General features: G+C 36.6%; 1 pseudogene across 1 annotated transcript in view; it reads right to left on the minus strand.

The window, feature by feature from the left end:
• Nucleotides 1-1070: 1070 nt before the first annotated feature.
• The window catches only part of LOC144662780 (hemicentin-1-like), a 47911-nt pseudogene continuing 31127 nt past the window's right edge, over nt 1071-17854 (minus strand). Inside the window, exons 13-22 of the transcript XR_013572525.1 lie at nt 16709-16951; nt 15698-15995; nt 13955-14070; nt 13261-13316; nt 11017-11225; nt 7875-7994; nt 6695-6725; nt 5908-6088; nt 4231-4531; nt 1071-2236 (exon numbers count right to left, since the gene is read on the minus strand). The product of XR_013572525.1 is annotated as a hemicentin-1-like (transcript). The remainder of the gene's footprint in view (nt 2237-4230; nt 4532-5907; nt 6089-6694; nt 6726-7874; nt 7995-11016; nt 11226-13260; nt 13317-13954; nt 14071-15697; nt 15996-16708; nt 16952-17854) is intronic.

The raw sequence follows: 17854 nt of genomic DNA on the forward strand, positions 1-17854 counted from the left end.
ATTCATTTGATGAATGTTGTTTAAATACTCATAAGAAGTTACTAACTAAAATACACATAAGAAGTTTTAAATACCTAGTTACAGTTAAAAAACAGGTACGTGGAACATATAACCCGAAACGTCAATACCACGAAACTTTAAAAACAAAGGACGAAACGATTCAAACGACGTTCTGGCGTCAGTTGAAACTTTTCCAACATTACCAAGTTTTCGTTAAGCCACTATACCCGATCCTTTCCAATATCCCCCGAGTTTGAGTTTTAACTCTCCCTTCGATGCCACATACACAGAAATAAAGGCACTTTAAATGCTGCAAAGCGAGCTTGCTAGGAAATCAAACTAGCCAGCGAACAGTTAATATTTGTTGAATGTGTTGTGCTGTCACAGTTGTAGTTGTAATTTGTTGTTATCTTCTTCAGTTGTAATATACTTGGTTTATCAGTTATCAGTCGCAACTCCTGCCTTGAATGCAGTGGGACTGTAGTCTAGTCCAGCAGTCTACAAAACTAATAAGAAACTTTGCTAGACTATTTAAAATTAAAAGGTTCCTAACTCAAAAGTATCGTGAAGTGAGATCAAGTTAAACGACAAAATCCTATGGAAGCCACGTTATATTATAACTGAATATGTTAGTTAATATTAATTGACAGTTGTAAAATCATTCTTTGCATGCCAAGCGCGGGTTGTAACGTTTTAAAAAAAAATCAACAACGGCAGATCTGCAGACGTATATGCAAAGTTTTCTACCAACAGTGCAACACTATTTAGCTTTACATTACGAAATTTGCTTTTATATTTACAAAACGTTGCTTCTATGAGAATAGAGAGCAATTTTACCGCAATTTTACGTAACCGAACAGCTATTGTACTTTTTTGTTATAGAAGCGGTCACTTTTATTCCTCAACACCCGACTATAGAAGATCCACTGTTTTTTATACCTTATAAGATCCTGCTTGCACTTTATACTTTAAAACTACAGAAATATCCCGAATCTTAATAGATCTTTACATCTAGAAAAATACTTATTCACAAGCTATAAAAATATCTACGTGTAACACCTACGAAAGTCTTTTTAAAAAGCAGGACATACTTAAAACACCAGCATGTGCTTAAAACTATTTTCAACGGAAATGGTACATGCTTATTTTGATTATTTAACATTTAACCTACGTATGAAACAATACTGCATGAACATCATAGCATCATATTTATGAGATAAGTATTGTCGAGTACTTGTTATTTGATTGTAAAACCTCATGGTGTGGCATCATACCATACTACTTGACTGAGCGTAAACAGATGACATTTGATGCACCTTACATAACAGTTATAGCACACGAGTTTAATAACCTTTCACTTCAGTCGAATCAAATATCGTAATCCTTGCTTGTGTGTGATAATTCGAATAAAAGTTAGTGAGCAGTACCTCCATGGGGCACTGTTTATACATATATATTGCATACGTGTTGCTTACTATTAACTTTGTGGATAAAAGTATAGTACATTACTGTGTTTATAAATGAACGCTATGTATCGGTAGATACATGTACATGAGATGATACTCTTTGTTTTTAGGCTACATAAATGAAATTTTGAGATTATACTAAATTTCTGAATTTGGCAAAATTTTATTACCTTCTACAAGCAAGCCGGCTTGCTCTTAATATTAAATTTGTTTAACCTATAATTTAACCCTAGCACCCCTAAATGTGGATAATTTAAATTTGTTTCCACTACATTTTACGCTTACCCAAATTATGCCACTGTAGGCCAAGAAACTTGACACAGAAGCGCTAAAATTCATGACTGTTTTTTAACCTGCTCCCTTCGATAATTTTAACGCGAGGCAAATGCGAAACAATATTACTGCTTTTGTTGATGTGCTCACATAAACGGCAGATCTAAACAAAACTAACTGGCACCAGCGTGCATTGAATAGAAGTGCAACTAAAACAATTAGAGACAAAGAGACATCACAGTAATACGACCGAAGACCTTTTATGGAATAAGGCAGCTGAGAAAAATTCTAAACTGTACTCAAAACTAAAAACATAACCTTCATGTCAAGCACTAACCAAAAGGGTCAATTACATCTCCTAGCAAAGAAAAGACATTGATAATGAAAAATCAAATTTGCTTAAATTAATAAGAAAATATAAACATTACGCTGGGATTCCATTTATTACGATCACGTGGTTCAGGCAGATAGCCCCCTGGCTTCGTCATCCCGGCTCACTGCAAGGAAAAATAAAATTGGTTAAGAATTGGCAAAATCATGACCTTCCAATACATATTGATAATAGCTGCTCTGCAATCAGTCATAAAACACGGTTATGTACAGGGAACTTGCAGTTTTCAAGAGGTTTTTTGGGGGCATTTATTAAAATTGTCCGCGTGTTGAGATATTGTTGTGGCAGGTGGGTAAGTGTGTTTAATTGCTACGGTTCTAGTCGAAAATCGTGCAAAAAGAATACATGTATATACTATTAGATAGATGACTCGTGCAAAAACAGGCTTAATTTCTGTAAAGCCTTCATTCTTTTTTGCGAAGAGAGTTTTAAGCACGACCGTAGTTTACCTTTTTAGTATCAGAAGCAAACAGACAAAGAAAAAAAATGACCCTAACTGCTAAACAACAGAAATTTTAAATACAGACTAAAACGACCTATGCAAGACCATAAACTAACATAATGTTCATTCTACTTCATAAACACAAAAAAGTACAATGGCACAAAATGCAATGGAAAAAATATGACATTTTACTGAAGTTGGCTTAAGTACAACGTGGTAATCTCCGCCAGAGAAGTGGTTTTCCTTAACACATGGTATGTAACTGACAATCACAGGCATGTATTAAGCGTCTTAAAGGGTCGGAATACAATTACACTCGCTTTTAGCGTTACGTGCATAACTATCTTTCCACATCCAACTTTGGACACCGTCTTTCCACGTACTGTTTGAAATGAGCCAATAAAACCGATGCATACCGGTGTTGGTGGCTTGCAAATGAGCCCACAAGTTCAGACGATCATGCTAGTGGGCAGTGATTGGCAGATTTCGATCCGTCTTGTTTGTTTAGCACGTCGAAAGATGGATGTCGACAGAAAGCCGCTATGGCAAGTAACACTGAAAGCGAGATGTAAAAAAGAAAAATGGTCGCTCGCTACACCCTCATAATTCTCCTGAACAATGCAATTTAAATTCTCCAATGTGAAGGCTTCAAAGCTGCATGAACTTAAAAGCACAATGAGCGACAAAAGTCTTGAGAAGTTGGTTGAAATTATATAATTTATTCACTTAATCGTTTCCTCCCCTCCCCTTTTTATTTTTGGGGGGGGGGGGGCAGGAACATGGAACAACCGGAACATCAGGACACATTTAGGATTAAGGCTGGGGTTAGTTGTTAGTGGTCTTATATAATTAGTGGCTAGTAACGTTTAGAAATTACTGGTAATGGTTACATTTCGTAACGGTATTCCGGGCTGTTCCAAGCTATTTCAGACTTCCCAAGTGTCAGTGCGTGCCTCAAAAAGTAGCCTCCCATAATTTAAGAAACGTTTGATTAACGGTTCGAGTGCAAACTTGCTATGCAGTAAATCTTTAATGTGAAACCAAATGTTTTTTTGTCATTCTGACGTAAGAGATAATGTGAAACCATCTGATACAACGAAAACTAGAATATCAACAGACGCGTCATATTTTGTGAAGACAATAGCAACTGCTTGTGAGTAAAACAGTGGAATCAAAACGTGCACAAGGCAGCCACCATAAATAATGTGGATGTTCGGGAGGTAAGGGAGTGATGCTGTATATTTCCTAACCTCCTGAGGAGTTCAGTGCCTTCGAATAGATTTATCATTGGAGCCAGCCCTGTATGTGCATGCGAATGCCTCTTGTAAACCCATCGATAAAGCCAGGCGGTTAACGCCTAATGACACCATGTGGACTGCACTGCTCTCAGAGCAGCAGCTACAATGCAGCCTATTTTATTTGGGAGGTGCATTTTGGCAATATTGGTGGTGAAATTTCTAAAGGCCTTATTTCAGAGACAAGGGCCGCAAAGTATTGGAGGTTATTCTGGCCTCGAAGGATTGTAGGCTGTACAAACGCACAAACGTAGAAAGACACAGAAACTGTCTTGTAGACGGCAGTGTCAATTCAATCAATTCAAAAGAAATTTACCCTGGATTTCTGAGAACTGGACAATGGAGAAAATACCAACTTCTTACCATTTTTAACTCAAATTTCCACCAAAAATTCTTCACTTTCTACATCATGCCTGTAGCCAGCATTATCCTTGTGGGGAGATGACTCATCACTGGCTGAGTCACTCTGTCCAGCTTCATTTGACTCATCTTTTGTCTCTTCATCTGTTTTAACTGGTGCTCGAAGGAATTGACTGAAATTTCTGCATATTCTGTTTTTTTCATAAGATGGTGGCATTTTTACTGGCTCCTGCACTGTGGGGGCAGATGCTTTCTGATGGAAATCCCCAAGGTCAGCATATGTCCCTTCCCCAGGTTGAGCTTTCTGTTGATGAGGGAGCAAACAACCTGTTTTCAGCTGGCCCCAAACATGAAAAACAACTGCGAACATCAATAGTGTACAGGATGTATGGATTTTTATTAACCTTTCTGCTGGACAAGTTTACTACATTTTATGCCTCCAAATTATTTATCAAGAAACTGTCTCGAAATTCCAGCAATAAATGCTTTATTTTAAAACAAAGCAGCAAACTTATTGAATTAACAGTTTATCTTGTTTCATCTTTATGTACAATATAAAAAGTTTACTATTTGTATTTAACTCATTTAATTTAAAATCAATTCTTAGCCTTTTGTTACAGATAAGCTGCTTATTTCACGGGTTAAGCATAAAGGTTTTGATGGTGGTGCACTTTTTACTGCTTCAGAGTAATGACTTGATGTACTGTAGGATGTGCCTCAATAATTATTAGTTCAGTGTCACTTGAGTCCACCAACAAAGAGTACTTGCAATACTTGATAAATTTGAATAGTCAGTCTTGCACCTTGTTGCCACTCCAATGGAATAAACACCAATATTTTAATCACTGGTACCGTTAATACATGCACATATCTTGTACTATTCCAATTCGTCTTGCTTTCTTTTTCATTTTCTTAGCAGTGAATCTTCTGCTGCGAGGTTTCATCCATGCCCAACTCTAAGTATTCTTTTCATCTTCAATACTGGTAAACAAATTGTCATCCTGAATTGTATTTTTGTGGCACCACGTGGTGAATTTTATTTGAGGATCCTCTGCTGTTGTTGGTAAAATTTCGGACTGACTTGGTCATATGTCCTTAGCTTTATTTGTATACATCTTCCTAAGTCTAATGTGTTTTGATTGACACAGATGCATTTAGTTTGCAGTTGATGTTGCGTTAGATTGCAAAGTTAGCGGCATTTGAGTGAAGTATGAAGAGTGACGAGAAACAGGCAAAATGAGTATGTCGGCTTAAGCTGCATCTTCATCAGCCTTTTTCTTTGTTATTTTTTGGCTTTCTGTAAATGCGTTTAGGGATTTATGGTCATAGCTGACAATAAGCCTTTCGATAAGTTAGATCATTGAATTTTTACCGAAGTTTTGTCACCAAATTAAGGTTATGAGATTGTTATGATTATTCTGACACTTTTGCTACTTTTCAAAGCGAGAATGACTTTGCTTTAGCAGTAACTATTAATCACTGGTTTAAAATTTCAACCTTGTTTATCGTGCTTGCAGCAAAAATTTATATCAGCCCAAAACCTCAAAACCAAAGGAATGTTAAACGTAAGAAATAAAAGCAAGTTAACAACACATCCGTTGTCTCAAACAACAAAGAACAACCCACAAGAGGTATTGCTTTCTGAAACAAGCCGGTAACTCAAGTGAATTTGAGCCTCACCTTAGTCACACTAGAGTCGTTGATTGCTATTCCAGGTGTCTGGGCTGGGTTCGAGCTTTTGAATGTCACCATTGGGGTTTCAGATGGGTAACTCTGCCCATTCACTCTCTCATGGTCATATCCTGTATTCACGTTGCCATGATTATTGAGTCCAATCGCCCTTTCACCATTTGCGACATTCCTATCGAAAACCGGAAAATACGTATAAATATAAAGTCATCTAGCCAAGTAAAAGGAGGCAGGTGCATGGCAAATCGATGCCTTACAGAAAGCTAGCATCAAAGTTCTCTACGTGAGTCTTGACGATGGGAGTTATCCAGTACCTATATGTGCAGAGTTTACGTTAGCCTTTGTTCTGAAAACATTTGCTTGCTTATTTTAAAACAACCACTTTTTCTATATAATATAAAGTGCAAACAACAAAGGATGACAGACTATTGTGCAGATTTTACGTTACATATAGGAAGAGAAAAGGAAGAAACTATGTTATCAGTTTGTTTCAAAGTTGTTCAATGTTAAAATGAAGTTCACAGGTAGAAAAAGTAAAAGCAATTGCTTGCACAAAGCAAAGATCATTTCATTCATTTCATGTATAATTGTTTAAGGGGTTTATTTTCAATACAGTTGGGGACCTGGCGTTTATTCGGGGCCCGGCGTTTAATCGAGAAAATACGGTATATCTATATCTTTCGTATGTTTATAAGGTCATTTTAAAGAGCAGTACTTTTTTGTTTCGTTTTCTTTTTCTTTATTTTTTCTTTTTATTAGTAAATAAAATACGTCTTACCCTTCTGGCTCAACCCTGTGAGCATAAGTACCTGCAGGCAAAGAGAAACAAGTAAAACTTACTAATCAGTAAGTCAAGCTACTCTTCAATGGGAAACACACTCATGATTTTTCACACCCTGGTTGGGCACTATCAATAGGCTTCAGAAGTCTTGCAGATGCTAGGCAACATAACTTCAGGGTTGAAATTTGACAAACTGCTTTGGGCTCGGCCAGTTTCAATGCGTAAGGATGGAAGGACAGAACTGATGGCAAACGTGAAACTTGGTAGAAATATCAGAAAGAAATTCACCACAGACAGAAACTTGAAGGTAAAGCAAACACATAAGGATGGACGGGAATTGCTTTTCAACATGCAAAATGTCCGAATTTCGGAGTTCTCCCAAAAGGGGCAGAAAACTGAAAGACAGTTTTCTAAAACAAAGAAACAAGTGCTAGGTCTACTTTGGTCCAAATAAAATTAATTTTGTCAAAAATGCCGTCCATTTGTCTCTGGTGTGAAAAGGGAAGCTGTCCATCGACTCAGGCGGCGAGAAGGAGTGCAAGAGCAAATCTCTTTGTTTAACGTAAGTGCTTTTGCAAAATCAGCAAAATTGCTGAAAAAGATGACGTCTATGTTTGGCGTTTCATGCACAAACAACTATCAGAGGCCACAGTGACTCTCGCAAATTCCAATCTGTCAGCATGCAAGTCAAATAATGTATCAAAAACAACCACAATTCAAAGTCATGAAGACTTTTGAGTAGTGAGCAATTAAAAAAATACCAAAACCAAATTAAGAGAAGGTTTACACATAAGTAGGTTTCGTGGGAGGCAAGTGGTGCTATGGTTAGCATGTCAGACTCTGAATCAAGTGGTACGGCTTCCAGTCCTGGTCATGGTCACTGTGTTGTGTTTTTGGAAAGGTCAATTTTCTCTATGTAGTACCTCTCTTCACCCAGCTGTATAAATGGGCGCTGTCTAATTTAATGCTGGGAATAACCCTCCAGTTGACTCATGGCATCATCCCACTTAATGCTATCCGAACACTGAGATAAGCCCTGGCCTGATAGGCCTTAATGCCCAAATACAGACCTTACCCTTTTTATTTTGTCTTATTAAAGTAGGTGCAGTCAAATATGTAAGAAAAGCGTATTATCAGTTGTACCAGAACACCATGCTCGGATTTCACGAAAACTTACCATTAGAGAAGGATCCTTGACGTGATTTCTTTTTGTGTACGACGTAAGCAATTATCGCTACAATTATGCCCAAAGCTGCCACAGCACCAACCACACAGAGTGCGATTAAAGCAGGCTTGGCTGGAAAGTAAAGGACAAGAGACATAAGGTCACAACACAACACATTCTTAAAACAAACGGGATATTCTAAAATGGCGCTTTTTTGTCAATAATAAGCTTCTCCAGTGTACACTTTACCAATTGCACTCTAAAAGTCATGAAAGGTGGGGAGATTTCTTTAAAGAAAGTTTCAAGTACCACTTCCCCGAATATTGTAGAAAAGATTTTTCGACTACTTCTTCCCAAGGTAAACAAAATAAAAGCAAATGTAACAAATGTCAAAATTGCTGCATTACGGAAATTTCCATGTACGTTTTAATCTCTGTTGTATTAAAGTTACATGGAAATTTCCATATACCTTTTAATCTCTGTCGTATTAAAGGTATGTACACGGAAATTTCCATGAACATGTACCTTTTAATCTCTGTTGTATTAAAGGTACATGGGAATTCCCATATACCTTTATGGGGCGTTCATCAAAAGGTACATGGAAATTTCCGTGTACCTTTTGATAAGTGCTGCATGAAGGTACATGGAAATTTCCATGTACCTTTGTGTAGCAGTAGTTGGACAATACTCGTTCTGTTGAAGTTGGAGCTGCAACAGGTAGACTTTGCTTTGCTTCATTTGAAAATCCCGCTAAAAACTACGTAGCAATTCTAACTCCGCAACTGTTGTGGACTGTTGTATATTGTCACGGTGTTTTTGTCAGAGTTCTTTAAACCTTTTCTGTTATGAGCGCTTCAGAGGGTCCCTCTTAAGCAATCCACCTCAAAAAGAGTTTGAAAATAACTAAATTAAGTGCAACGAATGGGTCATGATCACTACTTGTAGACTGTTCACAGCCCCCTATTTTTTGTATTTTTCTTCGATCGCCGATTCAGGGAAAGAAGTGCGAACCACTTGTTCAAAAATAGAGGCTGTTAACAGTCCACTCTACTTCCTTATTGAAAACCCTGGTTAGGTCGCTCTTAAGATTTTGACAGCGAAGTTTAAAAGTATATTAATTTCATAATGGTATTCTTGCTTCCTGCACCCTCAAATTTAATAGTATGATGTGATATGTTTATAATTCTGGCTTCGCTGTAATTATCATTTTAGTTCATGCGAGGTGTCTATTGATTGTCATTTTTCTAAACAAATTTGAACTTTTTTGACAGAACTACATATGTTTTTTAACGTGCCGATGATGATGAAATTACAGTAATTTAATACAGCATCGTTAAAGATTCGAGCCAAAACAGCAGCTGCAGGTATTATCAGTTGGCAAAACACCTCAAATACTGGTTCAGTAAAAAAAAGGTTTACGTTCTAGTACCAACAATCTTGTAATGATTTATGCCGTTTTTTTTTTATTTTCAGGTCCATGTTGCTTCCAAAGAAAGCTGTCTTTGTACCATACATGTATATGCCGTTCCTTATTTATCTTTAATAAAAGCTATCATAAGTAATTTCTGAATTGTCTTTATTTCAGAACACTTTTACTTTGTTAGCAACCCTCCGATCGGAGCACTCATAAGAGAAAAAAAATAAAATATCTGGACTTTGTGCTGTGTTCTTGTACCATCAGAAACTTTTGTAATGCTTCTCTGTTCACCCTGTAGTATGAATTTGTACCGGCGAACTTTTGCGGACTAGTGTTCCATCCCCGAGGAAGGGATACTCTGACTTCTAGTCGCTTTAATTTAGTTATTAGTACACCGATAAGCCATTGCTTTCTTCGACAAGTAGGACTGAAATAATGCTATTGGTGTCCAACTTTCTACAACAAGAATCTCCACGATGCTTACATTTGCTTATTAGAGCAGTTTTCTTGAGTGTCGTAAAACCAAAACCAAAGTAATTACCTAGCCAACACAAAGGACACAGACAACGAGTGAACCAACAAAACTCGAAGCAATACATGCAGTTGGCACGAAGCGCGGGAAAACGTGCGCGAGCGAGTCACGATTGGTTTGGTCCCGATTGGCCGAGAAAGGGCGCGAATTTTTAAACCAATCACTAAGCGTAGGAACGCAAAACCAAAGCAAACGCAAATACTCGACACTCAATTGAAAACCGCTCTATGTATCCTCGCAAATTGGGTGAAAACTGATGTTCTATTCTTACCCATATCGACATGGTACATGGAAATTTCCATGTACCTTATCTTAATATAAATATTGTTGGGCTGAACAGTTTTCAATGTTAATCTCGTTTGCTTGTGACTTTAAATAATAACGCCAGGGAAACACATTTGGTTGCAATGAAGCTATGATTCTGGCATTTAGATCCAAAGCAGTAATTTCTTGGCAAACATAAAGTATCATAGCGAGTATCTGGCAAACCTTAATAAAATAAACTTAACTCAGCCGTAACACAGTCCCTTTAAGTCACAAGGTCACATGGAAGTGAAACCTTAATTGTTTAATATTGGCTCGAACATGACAAGAATGCATCCTTCGATGATTAAATCCATATGTTAGATTATTGTACACCGAAAACTACTAAGGAACAGACGATTATTTTGTTGGAGGTAGGTGGGGGGAGGTCTGAAAAATCCTCTGCAAACTTTTTTTTTTCGAAATGCAAGCTATTTTTTTAAACATATATTTGCAAACAATTTATTTTGTTTTTCTAGGCCTTGCAATTATTTTTTTTCAATATTTTTCATACCCCCCCCCCCCCTGTAAAAAAATAATGGTCCATCCCTTAAGAGACAGTAAATAATTATTCTAAGAATTCCAGAATAAGCAGAAACCACCTGTCAAAATGAAGTTGCCATGGTAACGTCAAATTGGCTTTGCCAACACTTCTCATCTTAAAATGTTCTAAGGTACATTTTTGGGGAAATTGGGGAAGTTTCAGGGCTATCGGTGGATAAAAATTCAAAGTCAGTGCGGGCACTTTGGACAGGGTTAGATATATAATTATATAGTTATTTGCAGGTGAAAAGCCAGCTCAAACAAACCGTTACTATGATTAGTTATTATTATAAGTCTCAAAGTTGGTTCGGTTTTTTAAACAAATGATTTGTAACAAAATTATTAAATACTTCACATACCCTTTTTACAGTCTTCTCCCTCAAAGAATGTTTTACATTCCTTCTTTGGATCTTCTTTAGGTGGAATAAATTCACCAGCTTGCACTTGTTCAACGACAAGCCCGCCAATTTCGTTATCGCTTGCTGCCTCTGATAGCAATACGGCTAACTCACTTTGGCCAAGAGATTGATTAAATGTCAATTCCATGTCTGCTATGATGCTTCCCTCTCTGTAAGGTAATAACAGCAAATAATAAAACAAGGTCACTATGTCGTATGAGGTACATAAGACTTCCAAAACATTCTTTTGATCAACCTCAGGTTAAATGCTGTATTTTCCATTCACGAGCAGAATTTAACACACAGGTTGAGCTGACCAAAATTAATTAGGTTTGTCCGAGTTAAACGGAAAACTTAATTAAATCAGCCGAACTTAATTGAGTTAAATGTCGAACTTTTTAAGTGCCCTATTTCGGCTCACAAAAAAGTACGGCTATTAAACCCGGGCCCCAAAAAACAATCTACCAAGTGTGAACAAATTTCCATTTTTCTTCTTTCTTGGCAAGGCACCATTTCCCCATTTTAAATGGAGAAGTGTCAGGAGGATTTTGATTGTTTTTCGTCGAAATTATGGCGTAATTATCTCTATTTTTTTAGAAAATAAATCCAAGAGGAAAAAATCAACCGAATTTTTGAAAAAAAAGGACAAATCATGATCGTTTATAGTGTATTTTGGAAAAAAACGTGCAAAAACTTGGCGAGAACATAAAACTTCTGCAGAATATTTCAACTTGTTTCCTTTTGACCTTTTCCACCCATGGCCAAAGACACTCGTCCACAATTTTAGTACACTAACTTTTTAACTTTTAAAGTTATACAAAATCATAGGCGTACGAGGCGGGGGGCGAGGGGGGCTGCAACCCCCCCATTGCCGAAATTTTTCGGGCAAAATGCTTAGAATTCGGGCAACAAGTCCAGAGAAAAAAAGAAAATAAGCCGAAAAATTTCAACTTAACGTTCAAAACGAATCACACCAAAAGACAAAGTATTGGAAATACACCGAACTTTGTGGGTAAAAAGTCCCAATTTTTCATTCATCTGCTTTCGCTTCCTCTCTCAAATTGCTATAATCATCTTCGATTTTTCTCGCAAATTCTGCATGACCCCTCAGTTTGGTTCAGTTGCAATCAGCTTTCCATAGTTTGAGCGTTTACGCGCGGTGGATCCAGTGTAAGACCTTGAAACAAAGCTGTTACAATACGATGAAGTTAATGCCTTTGACTCAAATGCCAAGTTTTCAAGACTAGCTCAAAACTTTTAACGAAATGTTTTAACCATTCATCCCTGAATTTTTTACACGCTTTTGTTTAACTTTCATGTGGGGGAAAAACAATATAAATTGGCTCCCCAAAAATACTTTAATTTTTGCAGAACTAGAGTTAATAAATAAAATATTTCCGAAGAAAAGGATGCAGTGCATTGAAATCTTCGGGCAACGCCACAGAATTAATCAAAGGACTTCAAGCAAGCAGGCTAGTTAAGGTTTGTACACAACTATTTATATGCCGTTTTTGTCGTCCATTTAATATGCCTCTTTATTCGGTTTTAACCAGAAGCATGGGGTTATATGCTTCTGGTTTTAACCCATGACATTATTTTTTTCGGGCAATAAGGTCTCCGCCCCGCCAGGTCAGAAGGTGCCCGTACGCCTATGTACAAAATCCCTGGGCATACATGTACTTCCCCTTTAAATATGTAGAAAATTGGTTTAGTACGATTGTAAAAAAAAAATAGTTAATCAGCAGGACACTGGTCAAGTATCAAAAAGTGAACAGTGAACAGTGAAAAAGCACTTCTCTGCTTTATTATTATTATTATTATTATTATTATTATTATTATTATTATTATAACTATTTTTATTTATTTATTTATTATTATTATAATTTTAATAATGATAATAATTTTATTTAAAAAACTTCTGTGATAATTATCTATGGCACAACACTATTTACAATAAACAGGTCTTTGATACAGTTGTTAAAATGAAAAGCAAAATATGTTATATAAAAAATGAATAAAAGCTGAGAAGCTTTTAAAATTGGAACGAGGGGTTTAAAATGCAAAGGAAACGTAACGGTTACATTGTGTGTTTGATGTGATCCGGCAATCAAAAACAAAAGAAAACTATTTAAACTATTTACAATACACACTTTCTGCAATTTATGTTATATAGAAAATGAATAAATGAATAAAAGCTCCAATTACCTTAATTTTATCACCTTTGCACTACTGATACCAGAGCCTTTCAATTCTTCCTTTACCTAAAATAAATGAAAGAATTTTAATTTTACAATACTGCATCTAACATTCAATACTGAACAGTGGTCTAATCTATCCCTGGTCAAACAATCAAGAAAGGGGTTTATTTATTACTTTATAACCCTCCGATTAGTTTCTACAACACACTTTATCATTGGAAAATAGGAAAAAACCTTTTGCGATAATCAGGTCATAACTCCATTTAAAAATAATGCAAGTTGATTGGTTTGTTAAATTTTGTCAACTCACTGAGATTTGATTAAAACTTAGGACCTGAGTTGGTGACTTTGTTTGTTTGTTTTGTACTTGCCTATAAAATCGGGCAATAGATATCAAATCGGATGGGGCATATTATTGTGTGATGTCTGTCTCCAATTTTGTATTCCATGATGCATTTTGTCCAATGGATTAGAGTAGCATTCTGATGTTATATGGGATAATAAAGGATACCAAGACAGTAGACAAGGCTACTGATTGGCTTATTGCCAATTCAGGTATGGTGAATGTACAGTGTACATAGCACATTCAACCTTACAACCAGCTACTGTCGGAAGAACTTTGACATTTTATTATTTCCAGTAGCTTGCGCCACTTACAGACTGGTAGCTTCATATCTTTTCACCTTAAATTTTGTACTTACACCATCCTCTATTTTCTTGACAATCTTTATCGTTTCTGGGTTCTTCAAGTCTTCATACTCTGGTATAAACTTTTCTGTGAAAGCGATTCCAGCTTTAAAAGTCTTCTTTAATGTTTCTGTTTACAGGAACAAAAGTAACATGACATTAATATTGAAAGTTTGAAAAACACATAAAGTCAAGTACACTTCTTCCGTACATACAGTATGTCTGAATTTATCAAAACCAGGTCAAGGAAATTTTCACCGTTTTAAGCGCAAATCGCTGTAAACGCGTTTTTTTTTCTCGCCAGAAACTATCTCCAAACTCCATGATATAAAAACTAAAAGGAATGTCAGTCTTTTTTTCTCTTCTCCTCTCTCTTCTCTTCCTTTCAGCGCTGTATTTTTTTTTCCTTTCTTGTGGCGTTTGAAGCCAGTTCGCGCAGTAACGAACTTGTTCAAGAATACTGACGTCACTTTTCTTTGACCCGGTTTTGATAAATTCAGACATACATACATGTACATGTACACAGCCACTGAAGTAGATGTTTGTATGCATGTAGCTTATCAAATGCAATTTCAAACCAAAATAATTTTAAAAAGCCCTAACTATAGTCATCTTTGAACGTGATAACATTTGTAATCAATCTGATACTGGAAAATGTACACATGTACTGTAATTTGTCAATCTGTTGGTGCCCTATTAACCCCTTACATTGTAGGCATGCTTCTGATTTCTTCTGACTAACTTCAGAAATGTGTTTTAATTGAACAAAAACAAAGAATTTAAGTGCAAAACCTTTCCATGTTTCACATCAAATTCTGCAATCATTATGACAACTACCAGTGACACCATCATCGACTTTCATTCACAAATTTGCATCTCAAATGTTTATCTGACGTTGTGTGCAATTATCGCACCATTCCAATTTCCCAAACCTCCAAGGGAAACAAAAATTTCTTAGAGAAATCAGGGGTAAAATTGTAGTGTTTAAATGAGTGAAGCAAATCCAAGAGAAACGACTTTGGTTTGAGATATCAGAAGGCTCAAGAAATTGAGGGTAAGAGAATGGGGATTCCACTGTATATCTGTCGTTACTTACAGGCGTCTCTTTCTATACCAGGAAGTCAATAATTTAAAGGAGCTACATCAGAGACAACTCAACTTGAAAAAAATTGGCATTTTTTTCAAGTTTGTTGCTTATAATCTGCTTTAAACTATGTCAGTCAAAACCTAGCCTGCATAAATGTAGCTGGTAGTTTTGTTGGGGTTTAAAGTGCACGCAAGCAAGCGGCCACTCGCCGCTCCTTGCCGCGGCTTTGCCACTTGCTTGTGTGCGATTTAAACCCAACAAAACCACCAGCTACACAGGCTAGTAAAAACCATCTTTATTTATTTTCTCTGTTGGTTTTTTCTACCAAAGGAAACTACTATTTTGAGGTTTTCATCAAATATTTGAAACCAATCACAAATTAAAAATGACTTTAAATACAGTGACATAGCTGCCTTAACACAGCATAAAACTAAATGTCTTATGAAGCTGGCAACTGTAGACCAAGATATGTATCTTTTGGATCAACCAGTACAATAACATGTTTCATTTCTTATCATTTGCATAGTCACCGTTGATTGACAGTCAAGCTTACATGTACATTTGCAGCAGTGACAGCGAGAACATCTAATAAAAATCCATATAATATAACTATCTATGTATTACATACATTGCTTGTTTACTAAAAAAAACCCCAGAGTTTTAAGTTTACCAGTTTCTGCACAGTTTTCTCCAGTCTTTCCTTGTTGGCAAAGACAGGCAAAAGCTTTTCCCACTTGGCGACAAGATTCCTTTCCTTTACACTTTTTGTCACACTTTCCACCTGTTCAAAATGAAGGCACATTTAAATACATTGAAGAATTTATACATAATACTCTTTTTAGATAACATTAAAAAACATCAAAGAAAGACATATACATACAGACATACAGATACATTACAGAATAAAGTGACAGTCTTTCCTTTTATCGCATCAGTAATATTCTTAAAGGATACAACTGATGACGGATCTATAAAACATTACAGAATTGCATGGTTTAATAAGTGCACTATTGTCTTGTATTAAGTAAATGGCAATACTTAAATGGCAGTCAATGGCAATATTTTTCATTACATTAAAGTTAGTACTGCTTGGTTGAACGTTTCTTACTATTATTTTAATCAAAGTCCCATCTACTAACTATGTCTAAATTAACACTAAAAGCCTGGGGGGGGGGGGAGGCTTGTTAATGACGGGGATGATCGAAGGATTTTTTTTGAGTTTGAAATTTTCGATTCCGCGATTATTTTGGGTTGGAAAATTTGGCAACTATTTTTTGGGTGACTTGATTAAGGGGATTTTTTTGGGTTTTAAAAACGAACTAAAGTGCCTTGGCGCGGCCTTGGGGTATAACGAATAAACAAAACGAACGTTTTTTGTGTTATGTTATTGCCCCTCCTGGCAATTTAGGGGTTATTTGACAAGGGAATTTTTTGGCTAATGTCGGAAGACTTAGGGATTTTTTGGGTCCTGAGTTTTGCCTCCATTCGATCATCCCTGTCATTTACAAGCTGGAGTACCCCCCCCCCCCCCCGGGACTAAAAGGTAGCTAGACAAATACATCTACATGCAAATGCCCAAAAGATTGTTTATCTGGTAATACTGACTGTTTTTTTGTAGACCTAAGTAGAATAAATTATGAAAGAATATATAGATTTGCAATATCAAGATTGCAACACTCACAGTGCACAATAATGGAGACATCTTTAGACACAGGACTTCCAATACCATTGTCAGCAGTACATCTGTATATTCCCTCATTCTCTTTACCAGTGATTGCCAAAGGGAAGGACACAGAACTGTTGTCAGAAACTTTTATCCAGGTGATGTGTGGTTTTGGATTACCATCTGCTGTACAATTCAGACTAGTAGTGTCTTCTTTGTTCAGTGTTTGATTACCAGAAATGCTTGTAATCTGTGGTCCATCTTTAAAAAGAGAACACAATAAACAGTGGCAATTGTGAATATGATTATAACAACAATTAGGGAGAGGGTATGTCATAACCATATGACACACAGATATATGTTGGTTTTACAGCATTCATGTTATTTTTGTCACCCATGGCCGTTCCTGCTCTAAAAACACCACCCTTGTACTAAAACCCGCTTACTGTAAAACCGCAACTTTTCAGGCCTCATTTTTCAATACAATTGTAAAACCCTGGAACATTATCTGTAATCTTGCCCCCTCAAGACAAATTTTGTTACTTTTACCGGTAAGTTTATTTACAGTGCGGCTACTGTAACCGGGGACACCCAGACAAAGTTAGCTTCAGCCAATGAAATGTCGAGTACAGAACAAAGAAATTTCAACTTCTTCGTTCGCCACGAAAACAGATCGATACAAACTTTGGCTGTATGGCGGCGCTGAATTTTCAATTAATTTCAATTGCATCCGTTTTGAACTTGAGTGGTTGTGACAGCAACATTTGGAAGGTAAATATTAGCGATGTTTATGTAAGAGAAGTTCGAAACTGTGTAAAAACGGGGAAAGAAACGACCGTATCGTCTGTGTCAATGGTGCGTGGCGGAGTTCGCTCGTGACAATTTCAAGTTTTCTCTACGGCATCAACTGGAGTTTTTGTAGCTGTACCATTTGGAAAATAAATACACGTGAAGGAAGGAAGACATTCTGCGCTGTATAACGTACCAGTGAAAGTGGCGATGCCAACATTTTTTTGTCGTTTGAGTAAATAAAAATAAAATTTTAATTTGTTCACTCGTAAAGCTTATGTTTTTGCGTGTTTATTCAAGCTAGCCGAATTGCCGAAACTTTCGGATGTATGCGGCCGATACGCTTTCGGTAGAACTCAACGATCGGACATCGCA

Source organism: Oculina patagonica, chromosome 8, assembly GCF_052425735.1.
Source record: "Oculina patagonica isolate OP01 chromosome 8, crgOcupat, whole genome shotgun sequence".
Lineage (NCBI taxonomy): Eukaryota > Metazoa > Cnidaria > Anthozoa > Scleractinia > Oculinidae > Oculina > Oculina patagonica.